At 41.7% G+C, this 18502-nt stretch overlaps 1 protein-coding gene across 2 annotated transcripts in view; it reads left to right on the top strand.

Moving 5' to 3' along the window:
- The window catches only part of hibadhb (3-hydroxyisobutyrate dehydrogenase b), a 94289-nt gene extending 93438 nt beyond the window's left edge, over window positions 1–851 (top strand). Inside the window, exon 9 of one of the 2 annotated variants that reach the window (XR_013548843.1) lies at window positions 137–851. The gene's annotated coding sequence lies outside the window, so the exon portion shown is untranslated. Of the gene's footprint in view, window positions 1–133 lie in introns of both variants that reach the window. The other variant, XR_013548842.1, reaches the window with a different exon arrangement.
- The last annotated feature ends 17651 nt before the right edge of the window (window positions 852–18502 follow it).

The raw sequence follows: 18502 nt of genomic DNA, 5'->3' as shown, positions 1-18502 counted from the left end.
GACTGCTGATTGCAGTGTAAAAGTATTAAATTGTGAATGGATTCACACTTTGACAAACACGAGCCAAATATGACCGGGTAGAAGTATGTACATTTGAGGCATATACAAAACTAACTTGTAACTCTTCTTCCAGAAGTTATTTTACAAGCTTATTAAGTACCAACTTAATGGTATGGATATTGCATTCTGAATGCCAACTGCGCTGACCAGCACTCATATTATGAAGAAAATTGAAGAATGGCTTCCTGAATCTGCAAATGCGGAATTAAATGCAGAAATCCGAACAGTACTTTCTGAACTCGTACACAGACTCTCTAAAGCAGCACCTTGTTAATCGATGGAGCAAGTTCCCTTTCTCAAGACGTGCTGTACTTACATACCGGGTACCCAATAAACATATCAGAAATAGTTAGATCTTGTGCTTTCACATATTACTGAATTTGTAACAGTGCGTTAAATTGTAATTATTGCCAAGTACAACTCACACCGAAGATGTAATTTTACAACTATGGGAGTTCTTCAGAATACAATGTTGCAGATTTTCTTTAAATTTACTATTTTTCTTTCTTTCCTCTAATCTGAAATTAATCCCTCAATTAAATTTAATTTTTATTCTTGGTTTAGACTGTGTGTCTCAATGAGAATTCTTCTGTCTGATTGAAGAACCTTGCTGTCTAGTTCCTGTTTAATAGTTTGTCAGCAGTCTGGGCAGATACAAACATCTGAGTGGATGTGGAGCAGAGTGGATAGTAAGTGCAGATCCATGACTGCAAAATTAAGCCTCTATGTTTAAACTGATTTGCTGCAAAGTGTAATTTTCAAACCATAATAATTCAAAATAAAAGTTTATGTTGCCATCCATCTATTTATTATATTACACAATCATCTCTGTTGTCTATAGCTGGCCCAGCAGTAGATATTTAGAAACATAGAATATAGGTGCAGGAGGAGGCCATTTGGCCCTTCGAGACAGCACTGCCATTCATTGTGATCATGGCTGATCATCCACAATCAGTAACCTGTGCCCAACTTCTCCCCGTATCCCTTGATTCCACCAGCCCACAGAGCTCTATCTAACTCGCTCTTAAATTCATCCAGTGATTTGGCTTCCACTGCCCTCTGTGGCAGAGAATTTCACAAATTCACAACTCTCTGGGTGAAAAAGTTCCTTCTCACCTCAGTTTTAAATGGCCTCCCCTTTATTCTAAGACATACTCGCCCAACATTGGGCACATTTTTCCTGCATCTAGCTTGTCCAGTCCTTTTATAATTTTACATGTCTCCATAAGATCCCATCTCATCCTTCTAAACTCCAGTGAATACAAGCCTAGTCTTTTCAATCTTTCCTCGTATGACAGTCCCGCCATCCCAGGGATCAATCCCGTGAACATACGCTGCACTGCCTCAATTACAAGGATGTCCTTCCTCAAATTAGGAGACCAAAACTGTACACAATACTCCAGATGTGGTCTTACCAGGGCTCTACGCAACTGCAGAAGAACCTCTTTATTCCTATATTGAAATCCTCTCGTTATGAAGGCCAACATTCAAAACATTCAAAACATCACTGAAGTCTCACCTGTTCAGTACTGCCTTCAACCACTAAAGGTCACCCCACCTTCTGTCTCCTTTCTCTGTTTGTTTACTTATTTATCTATTTATTCACTTCCCTATGTTCTCTAAATCCCTGTAAAGCGTCTTTGAGTATATGAAAAGCGCTATATAAATGTAATGTATTATTATTATTATTATTAACATGCCATTAGCTTTCTTCACTGCCTGCTGTACCTGCACGCCAACATTCAGTGACTGGTGTACAAGGACACCCAGATCTCGTTGCACTGCCCGCTTACCTAACCTGACACCATTGAGATAATAATCTGCCTCCTTATTTTTGCCGCCAAAGTGGATAACCTCACATTTATCTATATTATACTGCATCTGCCACGCATCTGCCCATTCACTCAACCTGTCCAGGTCACCCTACAACCTCCTAACATCCTCTTTGCAGTTCACACTGCCACCCAGCTTTGTGTCATCCGCAAACTTGTTAGTGTTACTTCTAATTCCTTCATCCAAATCATTAATATATATGGTAAACAGTTGCGGCCCCAACACCGAGCCTTGCGGCATTCCATTAGAAGAAAATACATTTACTGTTCCAAATTCTCCCCCTTTCACCCTAAAATTTGCGTTGTCACCAGGATCAGCAAATGTCACATACAACCCCAACACATGCAAGCATCCCTAAATGCACACTCATGCATATCCATATACACATACATACTTGCATTTGCACAGTTTTGTATGTGTATAGGCTTATCCCTACACGGACACATTTAGGTTTATTATTGTCACATGTATCGAGGTACAGTGAACCTTTGTTTTTGTGTTATCCATTCAAATCAGATAATGCAATAACATGGACACTATGAAGCCAAACTCGAGTACAAATAACTAGAGCAAAGAGAAAGATACAGACTGCAGAATATAGTTCTCAGCATTGTAGCGTAACAGTGTCAGAGCAAAAGTCCAATATCCGTAATGAGGTAGGTTGGAGAAATGGGGCTATATCCTTGCTTATGAATGGACTGTTCAGAAGTCAAATTATGGAGATGGACCAAACACAGGCAGGTGGGACTAGTGCAGCTGGGACATGTTGGCCAGAATGGACAGGTTGGGCCGAAGGGCCTGTTTCCACACTGTATCAATTTGTGACTCCATGATTATGTGATCATTTAGTGGGTTGCACGCAGTAGCGGATTTTCTGGCTGCATCCACTCTTGCTGAGAACAAATGTAGTATCTCAACTCTGATCAGTTAACTCTGGATCGTTGCTTGGATTTAGGATTTCTCCGTTCTCTGCTCATAGCATCATTAGTGGTTCCAGTCTGTTTTCTGTAGAAAAAAATTATATTATCACTCATTTTCTTTATGCGTTAGGAAACATGATGCAAGTTAACAGGAAGGAAAAAGGTCACAAGGCATAATGGAGTGTGATTTGTTTTGCTTAAACTAAGTTGTATCATTATGTCATCTTAGAGTTGTCATTATGTCATCTTAGAGTTACAGATACAGCACAGGAAAAGGCCTTCTAGGTCCATGCCGACCATCTAATGCCCATTTATATGAAACCTACTCTAACCCAATTTATTCTCCCTGCATTCCTATCAATCCTCAGATTCTATCACTCACCAGCATGCTAAGAACAATCTAGTAGCCAAGTTACCCACCAACTCACATGTCTTTATAATTTTACTAAATTTCTATGTATTGCAAACATGAGAAGTTTCATCAGTTGAAAGAGCTTGAACTTGGGATATTGAACCTTGAGCTACCGTTAATATCACCGTGGATTACCTGTGAGGTTGAGTGTTTCCTTGGTCACCCTGGAGCTCAGACTGACACAAACAAAGAGAGACTGGGTGACTGTAAATCAGAAAAGAAAAACAGATAGTTCAGGAGGGACGAGACACAAGTCTGAAGAAGGGAGTGAAAATATGATTTTACCCATTATATGCTTATGCTATAATGTACAAGTTAATCCTGCACTGTTTCTCTCTGCTTCACCAGCAGATACAGAGAATGAGTGTGAAATATTGGTTTGGATAAACATAGAAAAATGAATGAATGAATGAATAAGTTTATTGGCCAAGTATGTGGACATACAAGGAATGTGCCTTCGTGCTTCGCTCGCAAGTAACAACAAGAACATACAGTAAACAATTAAGAATAAAACATAAAACATTATAACATTAATACAACATTATAGTTTAAATATATGAGTGAAATAAACCAGAGCAAAAAGAGACTACAGACTTTTGGTTATTGAGTAGAGCTACTACTCGCGGGAAAAAAGCTGTTTTTATGTCTGGCTGTGGCTGCTTTGACAGTCCGGAATCGCCTTCCAGTGGGAAGTGCTTCAAAGAGTTCAAAAAGGGAAATATCATAGGGTACAGCAGTTTTGAAAACAATAATGCAGGTTAGTTTATTGTCATATACGTCAGGGCACAATTAAATTCAAAATTCACATGAAACTTACAGAGTAAACAGCATACATAAATAATGATAAATATTATAATAAGTACAATGATGAATGCAAAGCAATAGTTGCAGGGTTGCAGTGCAATCAGAAATAGTGCAAAAAATATTAAATACAATCGTGGAATAATTGAATGAGGCACAGTTAAGAGTAGGAGTATGTAGCAGCACTTCCAGCAAGGGAATGTTAAAAAGGTGATTGGTTCAGGACAACGGTGGGGGGGGAAGCTTTTCTTGAGTCTAGATGTCTAAACTTTCAAACTGCTGTATCTTCTCCCAGAGGGTAGAAGAGAGAAAAGGGAATGGCCAGGGTAGCAGCCATCTTTGGCAATAGTTCCAGCCCTCCTGAAGATGGACTGGAAGGAAGGAAGTGACGAACGATCCTGTGATGGATTGGACTATAATGCACTTTCTGCAGGTTTTGACAGTCAAGAGGGGGCAGAGACAGATCATGGGGGGCATTCAGCAGGTCCGATTCAGAGCAGCTATAGCCTTAGGAATAAAGCTGCTTCTTAGTCTGGTGGTGCGGGCGTAGAAGGCCTTGTAACGTCTGCCAGATGGAAGTAGTTCAAACAGACGGTGGCATGGGTGTGTGGAGTCCTTGTAGATGCTGGTGGTTTTCCTGAGGCAGCGTGTGTTGTAGATGGCCTCCAGGGCTGGTAGCGGTATCCCAATGATCCTCTGCGCTCTGCAGACGACCCGCTGAAGAGCTCTCCTATCCGCTGCTGTGCAGCTGAGATACCACATATAAATGCCGGATGTCAGTATGCTCTCTGGTGCAGCGGTAGAAGGTCATCAGTAACTGTTGGGGTCCTTTTCAGCGTTCTCAGGAAAAACAGCCGTTGCTGTGCTTTCTTGACTAACACAGCAGTGTTAGTGGACCATATGAGGTCCTCTGAGAAATGTGTGCCCAGAAACCTGAAGCTGGACACTCACCACTCTGTCCCCGTTGATGAAGACTGGAGCGTATTCCGCATTCTGTGACCTTCTAAAGTTGATAATTGGTCTCATTGTTGATCCGGCTAACAATAGTGCTATCATCTGCTAACTGAAAAACTAAGTAGGCACTTAATCTGACTGCACATATGTGTGTACAAGGAGTTGAGCATGGGACTGAGCATACAACCCTGTGAGGCACCAGTGTTGAAGGTCAGGGTGGGGGAAATGTCATGACAAATTCTAACCGACTCATGTCTGCCAGTTAAGAAGTCCCGAAGCCAGTTGCAGATGGAGGCCCCAAGGCCAATGTCCAGAATTTAGTGGATGAGCTTATTCAGTATTATGGTGTTGCTGAGATGTATTCTTACTACAAGGTGATCCAAAGCTTAATGTAGTGAAAGAGAAATGGCATCCTCTATAGATGGGGTTTTTTCCTGTATGCAAATTGTGAGGGGACTAGATTGTCTGGAAGCTTGGCACAGACATGGGTGTTAACCAATCTTTCAAATCACATCATTGTAGCCGATCTCAGAGCTACTGAGCAGTAGTCACTGGCACAGGTCACTTTATCTATCTTGGGGACTGGGATTATTGAGGTTTCCTCGAATTCAGATAGGAACAGGAGAGGAAGGCTGTTGAAGTAAAAGGTTGAGGATGTTGTCAAACTCTGCAGCCAGTGGAAAGTACACGATTTCAGACCGCATCCAGGGACTCCATCCAGGCCGGTCACTAAGAATTTATCCTTGCAAAAGCAGATTTGCCACTGAGATGTATTGGATGGAGCCAGCAGGAAATGGGGTGGAGATGCACCCAGGTGAAACTGTCTGTACAAAACGGGCGCATAAAGCATGTTACTGACTTGGTGTAGGAAGGTGAGCTAAGCTCAGGTAGCTCTTTTTGTGACTGGCATGGGCCTGGTGGGCGAAATGACCTTCCTCTGTGTTGTAAACTTTCATTGATTCTATTTTTCTGAATCAATCTCAAAACAGAAAGGAAATTAAATAAATACATCCACAGCAGTGTGGCAGGCACTATGCAACAAATCATACTTTTGTATTCTGGCAGATGTACTTTGTTGCCTGCAGTGAATAATCCATGTTAATGCTAGGTTGGAGGAATGGTGCATTTCTCCAGCAAATAAATTGGATAATTGTGTTCCTCCAGGATAGGAAACTTATTTTTTTGGTTTCTACCAGTAAATTATGTTTTTGCTATTCATTTGCAGACAGCAAAATAAATAACCATAACGAATCATTTCAATTAACTGAAATATATCTCCACGTGTAATCTGGTTAAAGCGGCTCGTTGGGATGATAGTTCTTATGATAGTGATTTGTTATTTGTCATTTTGCTTTTTTTATGGACCAAATATCACTTCAGTAGCATTTGGCTTTCTGGAGCCGTATTGCCTCTGAACGTTAATATTAATAACTACTTCCTCAAGCTGTTTTCTGTAAGTGGAGGGGACTAGTTCAGATAACTCTTCCAGCTTTTGGTAAAATAAGTTAATAATCATTGTATTCATAATTCTGAAAATATTTTTTATATATGGAGAGAGGAAGCTCTCCCTGAGTTAACCAGTGTATTGGTCATAATATTTCCAGATGTAGTGCGTGCAGCTGCACTAGTGTATGCGATTGTAGAGCTTATGTTGAAATTCTTCCAATGGTAATGGGATGGGAAACACTTTATGCAAAAAAACTCTAATTTATGGAACTAATTTATTTTTGTTAATATTCCCAAGTGTTTAGTGTTGTCAGAAAATATATCCCAGCTTGAGGAACAAAGTGCATGTCCACAACTCCCTGAAGGCAATGAGATGGGTATGTAAGCAACATGGAAAGAAGAACTTTAGCCCAACTTGGCCTTGCCAATCCTTTTGCTTAACTGAGCAGGTCCATTTTCTGTGCCTGGCCATATCTGTGCAAACCTTTCTCATCAATGAACCTATCGAAGTGTCTTTTAAATGCTGTAGTTGTACCCTCCTGTAGACAATAGACAATAGGTGCAGGAGGAGGCCATTCGGCCCTTCGAGCCAGCACCGCCATTCTATGTGATCATAGCTGATCATTCTCAATCAGTACCCCGTTCCTGCCTTCTCCACATACCCCCTGAATCCGCTATCCTTAAGAGCTCTATCCAGCTCTCTCTTGAATGCATTCAGAGAATTGGCCTCCACTGCCTTCTGAGGCAGAGAATTCCACAGATTCACAACTCTGTGACTGAAAAAGTTTTTCCTCATCTCAGTTCTAAATGGCCTACCTCTTATTCTTAAACTGTGGCCCCTTGTTCTGGACTCCCCCAACATTGGGAACATGTTTCCTGCCTCTAACGTGTCCAACCCCTTAATAATCTTATACGTTTCGATAAGATCTCCTCTCATCCTTCTAAATTTCAGTGTATACAAACCTAGTCGCTCCAGTCTTTCAACATATGATAGTCCCGCCATTCCGGGAATTAACCTCCTCTACCACTTTCTCTGACAGCTTGTTCCATGTTTGCACCACCCACTGTTTGAACAAGTTGTCCCTCAGGTGCCTTATAGATCTATCTCCTCTAACCTCAAACCAGGGCCCTCTAGTTTTCGATTAACCTACCTTAGAGAAAAGACTGAGGCTATTCTCATTTATGCCCGTCATGATTTTATAAACCTCTATCAGCCTTCAGCCTCCTACGCTCTTGAGAAAGATGTCCCAGCTTATCTAAACCCAGTAACATCCCCATGAATCTTTTTTGCACCCTTTCCAGTTTAACGGCATCCTTCCTCTAGCAGGGCGACCAGAACTGTATGTAGTACCACAAATGTGGCCTAACCAATATATTGTACAGCTGTAACATGACGTCCCAACTTCTATACTCAAAAGCCTGACCACTGAATACACTGCCATGGAACTATGTGCCTGCACCTCAGTCTCCCAGTTATGGCACACGACCCAGGGCCCGACCATTTTCTATGTAACGCTGGTTTGTTATATCAAAATGCAACACCTCGCATTTATCTAAAATGAACTCTATCTGCCATTCCTCTGCCTATTTTATCAAGATCCCATTGTAATTGTAGACAACCTTCAGGGTGGCATCGTAGAGTTGCTTCCTTGCAACCCCAGAGACCCGGGTTCGATCCTGACTTCGGATACTGTCTGTACGGAGTTTGTATGTTCTCCCTGTGACCTTATGAGTTTTCTTCGGGTGCTCTGGTTTCTTAGATTAGTTTAGTGTAGAGATACAGCGTGGAAACAGGCCCTTCGGCCCACCGAGTCTGTGCCGACCAGCGATCCCTGCACATTAACACAAGCCCACACATACTAGGGACAATTTACATTTACACCAAATATACAAATCTAAGCCAATTAACCTACAAACCTGTACGTCTTTGGAGTATGAGAGGAAATCGAGGATCTCGGTGAAAACCCATGCGGTCACTGGGAGAACGTACAAACTCCGTACAGATAGCACCTATAGTCAGGATCGAACCCGAGTCTCCGGTGCTACAAGCGCTGTAAGGCAGCAACTCTACCGCTGCGCCACCGTGCTGCCCTAAATTGAATTCCTCACAGATTTCAAAGACATGCAGGTTTGTAGGTTAATTGGCTTCTGTAAATTGCCCGTAGTGTGTCGATGTGAAACTGGGCTAACATTGGGCTAGTGTACGGTTGGTCAGCGCAGACTCTGTAGGCCGAAGGGCTTGCTTCCACTAAACTCTATCTCTAAACCAGACTAAACTAAACTAAACTCATCACTGTTCACCGTACAACCAATAGGGGCTAGCGGAATCAAGGGATATGGGGAGAAGGCAGGCACAGGTTACTGATTTTGGATGATCAGCCATGATCACAAAGAATGGCGGTGCTGGCTCAAAGGGCCAAATGGCCTCCTCCTGCACCTATTTTCTCTGTTTCTACGTTTAATATTAATGTCATCTGCAAACTTGCTAACCCGCCCACCTACATTCACATTCAAATTTATTAATTATTAATATAAATAACGAACAACCAAGCCATATCCCTATGGTATACCACTTTTTCCAGACCTCCAGTCTGAAAATAACCTTCTACCACCATTCTGTTTCATATCTGCAAGCCAATTGTGTATCCAATTGGCTAGCTCGCCCAATGTGTTCTGACCATTTCAGACCAGAGGAAGTGATAGAGGCAGGTACAATTACAACTTTAAAAAAAACATTTGGATAGGAAAGGTTTAGAGGGGTATACCAAATACAAGCAATTAAGATTACGTTAGATAGGCATCTTGGTCAGTATGAACGAGTTGGGCCGAAGGTCCTGTTTCCATACTGTATAACTATGAATCTATGAATCTCAGCGATAAATATATGAAAATGTTTATTTAATTATCAGTGGTGACTTTGTAGATTATTTGCCTTCTCATGTCTCATACTCCTGCACAAATAAAAGGACATGTAGCTTGTCCAGATTATAGATATGCACATCTCGCCGGTGAAAATCCCTTCTAGGGCAATGTCTAGAAAATTTCTTATAATTTTGAGCCATTTTTGAGCTCTATAATGAAATTTATTTCTCTACTATAAAGACATCATGCAGTTTCAAAATGTGTTCACACAAATCATTCTCTTTGGAGCACATTAGGATAAAATGAGCCAAGTAAATATGACTAATTTGTGCTAATATATATTTAATGTGATGATTTATGAATTGCTTTCAACAGTTGAGCATGCATTTTTTAAATTGTGTGATGCGCTCTCCAGCTTTTCTGTAATGAATAACTATCAAAGTTTGTTAAGTAATCTTAATATTTTTAATGTACAATAACTGGATATCTGGTTTACAAATCAGAAATTTTCAATTGTGTCCATATTTAATTCTAGGATATAAAATGGCTGGATGAATGCCAGATTGCTGTAATTTTCATTTTAAGGATATACTCTGTTTACTGTGGAATTCATGCAGAGATAAGATAATGGATGGGGGTAGGTGCAATAAAAGTAAAAGAATACTGTATAAAAGAGTAACCTTTTTAACTGCCATAAATTTTAATTCCTCAGAGTTTAGGGACTTTGAATGTTGCAATTCTTTCGTTTAGTAGGAGCATTAATAACTGCTGCTTGAAAGGAATTGTGGGCCTTGAAAGTCTAGTTTGCACATTTAAATATCTGAATGGTCCAGGCAGGGACAGAAACTGCTCATACCCTTCCAAGTCCACCTGCCATATTGCTTCAGGAGGATCTTGGATGCCTCATCTAATACTGGCACCCCTAATGAGAAATATTAAGGAATATTAACCAATCTCTCCGTATTTGGATGGTGAGACCAATTGTGATGCATTTGGACGGCATCTTTGGACTGATTCAGAATGATTTCAGACTTCAGGTTTGTAGGGACGGGGTATGAAAGCTGGAAGAGAGGAGTGGCAGGATAAAGCCTGGTAGATAATAGGCAAACAATGGCTGCCTCGCCAACAGTCTGTCTGTCCCTTCCTTCTATATTGTTATAATAGTTTGTGTTAAATGTATGTTTTTAGAGTTCTTTAGCTTGTTTTATGTGGGGGGTGGTGGGGGAGTTGGGGGAAACATTTTTAATCTCTTACCTCAACAGAGATGCGATTCATTTTTTTTCTGTATCGTATCTCCATCCGCACTGCGACTCAACATCGAGGAATTGGCGGCCTTTGCTGTGGACCACCTTCGGGAGCTCCAACCGCGGGGCCTGCGGTCTTACCATCGTGGAGCTTGCGATCTTTTTGCCAGGGATCGACCTCAGAGCTCCAACCGCGGGAGCCTGCAGACTCTAACATCGTGGAGCTCGCTGTCTCTGGTTAGAGACTGACTTCAGGAGCTCCAAGCCGCAGGAGCTTCGATCGCCCCGACGAGGGAGCTTCGACCGCCGGCTGCGGGAGCTTCGATCGCCCCAATGAATGGTTCAACTGGCCCGACCATGGAAGAATAAAAAGGGAGAAGATTGGACTTTATTGCCCTCCATCACAGTGAGGAATGTGGGGAATCCGCTGTGGTGGATGTTTGTGTTAACGTTTATGTAGTTGTGTGTCTTGTTGCTTTTTTTTGGTATGGCTGTATGGTAATTCGCATATCACTGTACCTTAAGACCTTTGAAACCTTTGAAGCAGAGGTGAAGAGGGTTATTTGATAGGTAGATGGTTGAACAAAGGCCAGAGATGAAAAGGTGTGAGGCAAACTCTTCAAGAATTGCAAATTGTGAGCTAGAAGGAATAAAGATGGAAGGGGAGAAATAGCTGTGTCCAGGTGGGCACGAGTGAGGGGGGAAGGGGTAATATGGGGGAAAAGGTGGGGAGGGGTTAAGTGGTTACCTAAAATTGGCAAATTCACTTTTGAGAACATTGGGTCATAAGCTACCCAAAAGGAATATGACGTACTGTTTCTCCATTGTGCATGCGGCCTCACTCTGGCAATGGAGGAGGCCCAGGACAGAAAGTTTTGTAGACTTTAGTGGTACAGCATGGAAACAGGCCCTTCAGCCCACCTAGCCCATGCCGACCAGCGAATACCCTTACACTAGCACTATACTACACGCTAGGGACAATTTACAGCAGCCAATTAAACTACAAACCTGCGCGTTTTGAAGTGTTGGAGGAAACCGGGACACCTGGAGAAAACCCATGCGGTCACATGGAGAACGCACAAACTCCACACAGACAGCACCCGTAGTCAGGATCGAACACTGGTCTCTAGCCCTTTAAGGCAGCAACTCAACCGCTGCGCCACTGTGCGTCAGTATGGGAATGGCAAGAGGCGTTAAAATGAATGGCAACTGGGAGATCCTGCAGGCTTTGATGGACCGAGTTCCCAGAGGAGGTAATTAAAGCAGGGACTGTAAAAACATTTAAAAGACATTAGGCAGGTACATGGATTGGAAAGATTTAGAGGAATATGGGCCAAATGCAGGCAGGTGGGACTAAAGTAGATGGGGCCTCTGTTGCACTAAACGTTATTCACGTTATTCCTTTTATCCTGTATGTACACTATGGACGGCTCGATTGTAACGCAGTCTTTCCTCTTACACAACAGAACTGGGGAGCAATGACATTTGCTACCACCTTCACTCAGGGCTGCAGTAATAATGGGGAGACAAAGAAATTAATTTGTATGCAAATGCATCTTTGAAAATATATGTTGGAAGGATCTGCCGATGCTGGTTTACACCGAAGATAGACACAAAATGCTGGAGTAACTCAGCGGGATAGGCAGCATCTCTGGATAGACGGAATGGGTGATGTTTCGGGTTGAGACCCATCTTCAGACTGAGAGTCAAGGGAGAGGGAGACACAGAGAGAAGGAAGGGTAAGGTGTGAAAAGGAGACATCATAGGTGATGGGGATCGGGAAAATGTAGAATAGATCATTGTTAGCTAGGAGAGGGTGCCAACGAAGCAAACAGAGATAAAATTTAATCATGGGGACAGTCAGACTGGTTGGAGAACTAGAAAGGGAGAGGGATGAAAAGAGAAGGAAAGCAAGGGTTACAGTACTTGAAGTCAGAGAAGTCAATATTCATACTGCTGGGATGTAAGCTGCCCAAGCGAACTGTGAGGTGCTGTTCCTCCAATTTGCGCTGGGCCTCGCTCTGACAGTGGATGAGGCCCAGGACAGAAAGGTCAGTATGGGAATGGGAGGGGGAGTTAAAATGTTTAGCAACCGGGAGATCAGGTATTTTTAGGCGGACTGAGCAGAGGTGTTCAACAAAATAAGTATATTATCTATTTAGGTAATGGTCTAAAATGTTTATTTTTAATATTCCTATAAGAATTATGGACAAATGTTTACTGTACATCCCAAAGTTCCCCTTGAACCTTGCTTGTTAGGCTATTTCAGAGGGGATCTCTGAGTCTCATGCAGGCTAGATCAGGTAAGGGCAGCATTTTGACTTCAAGAGAAGAGTTATTAATATCACAGGAGTGGAACTGCGTATTTAAAGAAAGCATTAATAGAGATTAGTGTAGCAGATGGTAGTTTACAAAAATCTGCTGGATTCATAGTCAACGTGATTGATGCTAGCTGTTTAACTCCTGATTCATTTAATTACTTTAATTTCATTTCCCAGCTGTTGTAATGGGGTTTGAACTTTTATCAAAAGTCCAGGCCTTTGGTACTGGTCCAATAATTTAACCATTTCCTTGCTGCGCCCGTCTGCCTGTATTGTTATGACCAGTAAATTATTTTCTTCATATTTGAGAAGAATCAAAAAAGCAACAAGGCAGCTGGTGGAGGAAGTATTAGGATGGTCTCATTTAGAACTCATAAATTCATTTGATCCTTGATTTTTGCTAAACTATGCCAAGCCTCCTGGAACACAGAAGAGGTTACTGAGTGATGGTGGTTTGCATTGAGGGAGCTAGTCAAGCAGGTCCACCAGTCCTTGCTTTTGTGAACAGCTCAGTAAATGCTCATCAGCATGTGTTTGCATATCACAACCCCAAATATTAATGAGCTGTGACGAGTTAGAGAATTTTTTTTTAATGCATTTACATGAATTGTGGAAGTTTTCTAAATAGATTCTTACCTTAAGGGGATCCTCATTATTTCCAGCTAAGGCACTCAAACTGTAACTGCTGTTAACTGAGAATAGTTGTAAATTTTAAAAAGAAACAATTTCCTGGCATGTTTTGCACTGAGAAAAAAATAGTTGAATGATAGTGCTGCAAGAAATGAGACAACTAACTATATTCTTATGAGCAGTTCAATTCAAAATACATTTATATTGCCTCCATTTTGTTTTATTTATCCTTAAAAAATAGGACTGCTTCACACTCCCTGCTGTTCACTGATATATGACTCAATTGTGAAATAAAGGGTCTCATTGCTACATTTCTAGAAACAACCTCCCAAATTCAAATTGTGAATCTGATCATCTGACAGAAAATTTCTTGAGCCAGTTTTGAATCTGTAATGTTATCAGTTCACCTTTAACTTGGTAATATGTATTTTGTTGGAAAGGGAGTGGGAAATAATTACTTTGGTGCAGCATTGTAACCAATTTGTTGCAGGATACGTAGAATTATTTTTGTTAAATTTGTTTGATATCTTTCAAATACATGGCTGGGGAAGCAGATATAGCTTTTTTTTAACGACAAAGTTATCAGTTCATTCAACAGCTTTAGGTCGGGTAGTATGTATTGAAGAAGAAACAGGTCATTTATCAGGTCTGAGACCCTTCTCAGATCGAAGCCCTTTCTGACGAATGATTTGCATCATCTGCTGGAACATAGCTCAAGTGACTTCCTGTGTTAGCTCGTAGAACTTCCTGATGTCTTCAGGTGAGACAGTGTGAATGTTTGTAACAGCACCATGAATGGACATCTTAAGAGTTTGCTATGTGGACTATGGTCTGACCTGAGTGGCCACAGTCACAATTTATCTTGTTCCTCATGCTCCACTTGTGCAGCAGGGAACCTCATCTTTCGTGCGCTGACTTTAAACGGTTGAGAGTTCAGTTCAGTTTAATTTATTGTCACATGTACTTAGGGTCACCAAAGAGGCTGCTCAGCAATGCTCTCTGGTTGTGGTGGGATGATTCAGTTGCCTGATAACAGCTGGGAAGAAACTGTTATCCCGGTTCTGCTGGGAAAGTTAAAGTTGTTAAGGTCAGTTACCAGGATGCAGTTGATTGCGTTTCCCTACCACTGAGTTCTATGTAAGTCTTTCAGTCAAGCTAAAATGTCCCCGACTGAGTTGGCCGATGGCTGTTTGGTGAGAATAGCCCATGATGAGGTAAGTGTGGTCCTGAGCCTCATTGGCAGTGGTCTACAAGATAATGTTGCAGAAACAACTGATCTTAACTGCGCTGTAAGCTCGGCAGAGCAACCTGCCTATTCTCCTCGGTTTCACAAAGAAGAAATGGCATTAGGGTGCTCAGGTCTATGAAATCACATACATTAGAAGAGGGGGCATAATTTTATTTCCCCCCAAAATAGGCAGTTCTGCTGCTGTAACATCCAAGGCATCTTTCAAGAAGTATTGTTGAAAGCTGATTTGGGGCTGTCTCAATTTTTGAATTTTAGATTCTGGGAATACAGGGTCACCCTATATCTTTTACACCTGTTCACCTTCAGTTTTTAATTCATGCTTACCATATTAGTGGAGAGTCAAATTCTTGGAACACTCTCTGTCTTCCTGGCATTTGGTGATAAATTAGAAAACTCATGTTATTCCTCCTTATGTAATGAAAAGTGTCCTCTGAAGTAAAATCACTGTTGTAAAACATATAGATGCAGCAGTCAATGTCATGGAATTATACAGTGGTGACAGAACAGAGGAGATAATTCAATTCCTCGCTGGCCTGGGAGCATCTCTCCAGTTCCATCTCCTGGCCTCCACACTCAACAAAATCGCACAAAAATTTTAAAATGATTGGAAATTTGTTTTGATGGTGACTAAGAGCTCAACATTGCTGAGACACCAAGAAAACCTCCACTATGCTGCTTTGATATATCATCGTATGATCTCAAATGCCTGGCTTATTGCGCTAACAAGCCTGAGTTCAGTGACTGGTCAGAAGGACATCATATCTGACTGTGCAATTTGCTCAGGGCAATGCTAGAAACCCTATTCTTGACTCAGGCAAGGGTGTTTTTGTTGGACCACAACTGTTGCTATTTAAATTATGGTTGATCTCTAACAGCAGAATAAATATTTCCAGAAACAATGAAATATAATATCTTTATCCTAACATTCTTAACATTCCCGAGATCAAAGCAAATTGGGGAGAAGAGAATTGTTAACGTGATGAGTTGATGACTTCCTCCATGGATTACACCTGTACGATACCAACACAAAGTAAGTACCCAGCTAAAGAGGTAACTATCAATTGCCCTTATAATTGCAAATTGTTCATCAATAAATACAAATAACATCCATAAAGTATGGTTAAGGGAGTAAAACATCTCAGGATCTCAGGCAAAAAGTATCAAACAGTCTGGCAATAAACCATATCAGGAATGTTCAGGACAGGTGTCTATAAACCTGCCATGGGTAGGTGTAGAGTAGGTAAAGAGGTGAGAGCAATAGCACGATGGAAAGGTTTATGGAGGAAATTCCTGAACTTGCGATTTAGACAACTGATACTTCTCAATCATGGAATGATTTTAAAGTGAGGAAATGGAAGTGATCAGACTGGTTTGCATATGTAATTAGTAAGGGAATGGAATTGCTATGTGAACAGCCATAGATTTGCTGGGCTGATTGGCTCCTTCTACATTGTAAGAAAATACAGGAAATCTGGCCAGCATGTTTACAATAGAGGCTCATAACCTCTCTGATATGTTTCAATGACTCTCTTGTTTTTTGAGATTGATTTGAGAATAGGTTGGAATTTTTTAACAGATAAATTCCTATTGCCTTAACTTTCAAGAGCCAAAGCAACAACATTCTTCCCATTATTTAGTTGGATATTATTAATTTATGCAAGTATAAAATTTGGATATATGATATCACAAATGAGAGATTGTTAAGCGTTTGAGATTGTTGCTGAGCGTATCTGAAACCTGATGTAGTTTCATATTATGCTGTAGCTTAAAAATGAGAATCAGGAAGAGGTCTAAGGGGTATGAGGGGTGTTTAACAGCTCCGGGCATGTACTAGGCTGGATTTAGAAGGATGGTGTGGGAGGGAGGGAATCTCATTGAAACCTATTGAATAAAGAAAGGCCTAGAGTGGTTGTGCAGAGGATGTTTCCAAGAGCGGGAGAGACTAGGACCAAAGGTCACAGCCTCAGTTTTAAAGGATGTACCTTTAGAATGGAGATGAGGAGGAATTTCTTTAGCCAGAGGGTGGTAAATCTGTGGAATTCATTGTCACAGATGGTGGTGGGGGCCAAGTCGTTGGGTATTTTAATAGTAGAGATTGATAGTTTCTTGATAAGTACGAGTGTCAAAGGTTATGGAGAGAAGGGAGGAGAATGGGTTGAGAGGGAAGAATAGATCAGCCATGATCGAATAGCAGAGCAGACTCAAGGGGAAAATAGCCTAATTCTGCTAGAATGTCTAATGTATTTATGAACTTATAACGTTAACTTCTAGGAGATCTCCAAAGGAAGTAGTCTGGGAAGTAGAAGTCATTGCCATTGTAATTATCTCATTACAATTGGATGGATAAGCAGAACCTGGACATCACTCTGTTCATGGCAGAGCATTTAATGGTATTCATTGCTCCTCTAATACTATACATGGAAGCATAGTAAGGATCTCACAACAAATGCATATGTTGTGAACAAGCAATCCCAGTAGTGTAGGAAAATAACTGCAGATGCTGGTACAAATCGAAGGTATCACAAAATGCTGGAGGAACTCAGCACGTCAGGCAGCATCTCTGGAGAGAAGGAATGGGGGACGTTTTGGGTCGAGACCCTTCTTCAGACTGATGCCAGGGGGGGGCCGGGACAAAGAAAGGATATAGGTGGAGACAGGAAGGCAGTGGGAGAACAGGGAAGGGGGAGGGGAAGAGAGGAACAGAGGAACTATCTAAAGTTGGAGAGTCAATGTTCATACCGCTGGGCTGTAAGCTGCCCAAGCGAAATATGAGGTGCTGTTCCTCCAACTTGCGGTGGGCTTCACTATGACACTGGAGGAGGCCCATGACAGAAATGTCAGACTGGGAGTGGGAGGGGAAGTTGAAGTGCTCAGCCACCAGGAGATCAGGTTTGGTTAAGGCGGACTGAGCGAAGGTGTTGAGCGAAATGATCGCCGAGCCTGAGGTTGGTCTCGCCGATGTAGAGAAGTTGACATCTGGAACAGCGGATACAATAGATGAGGTTGGAGGAGGTGAACCTCTGTCTCACCTGGAAAGACTGTTTGGGTCCTTGGATGGAGTCGAGGGGGGAGGTAAAGGGACAGGTGTTGCATCTCCTGTGTTTGCTGGGGAAGGTGCCTGGGGAGGGGGTGGTTTGGGTAGGAAGAGACCAGGGAGTTACGGAGGGAACGGTCTCTGTGGAACGCAGAAAGGGGAGGAGATGGGAAGATGTGGCCAGTAGTGGGACGAATGTGAGGAGGGGGAGCAAGAGTGGAGCTGCGGGATATAGAGGAGGCCCTAGTGAGAGCCTCATCCCATTGTCATCTTTGTTCACTGTTGACGCTGATCTGGCACTTGACGTTGACGTTGCACTTGACCAGTGAAAGTGCAACCTAAGGCTGATTGACAACTCTGTTACTGAATCAGTAAATTACTAATGAAAGATATTATAATCTACAAATTAATTCCTGGAGAGAATGACAAACCTGAAAAACTGCATTTGACATAGCTTTTCACAAGGTCATTCCCTATTCTTACCAATGCGCACCGAAGCTCTCTGGGCTTTAGTCTGTGAGCATTCTTTAACCAACAGCAAATTCTGTCTCAGTGGATTTTCTCAGAGACTTGATTTTGAAATTCTTAAATGTAAACATTGATTTTGCACTTACTTGACAATACACTGACAAAAAAAACACTCTAATTCTAACTTATCAGCTCAGCAATAGAAACCTAACTTTAAATGTGAAGTAACTTGGATGATTTTAAATATTTTTCTCCAAAAGTTTGAGTG

The sequence above is a fragment of the Rhinoraja longicauda genome, chromosome 2, assembly GCF_053455715.1.
Source record: "Rhinoraja longicauda isolate Sanriku21f chromosome 2, sRhiLon1.1, whole genome shotgun sequence".
Classification (NCBI taxonomy): Eukaryota; Metazoa; Chordata; class Chondrichthyes; order Rajiformes; family Arhynchobatidae; genus Rhinoraja; species Rhinoraja longicauda.
The sequence above is the reverse complement of the archived record's forward strand: the minus strand, read 5'-3'. Positions and strand labels throughout refer to the sequence as shown.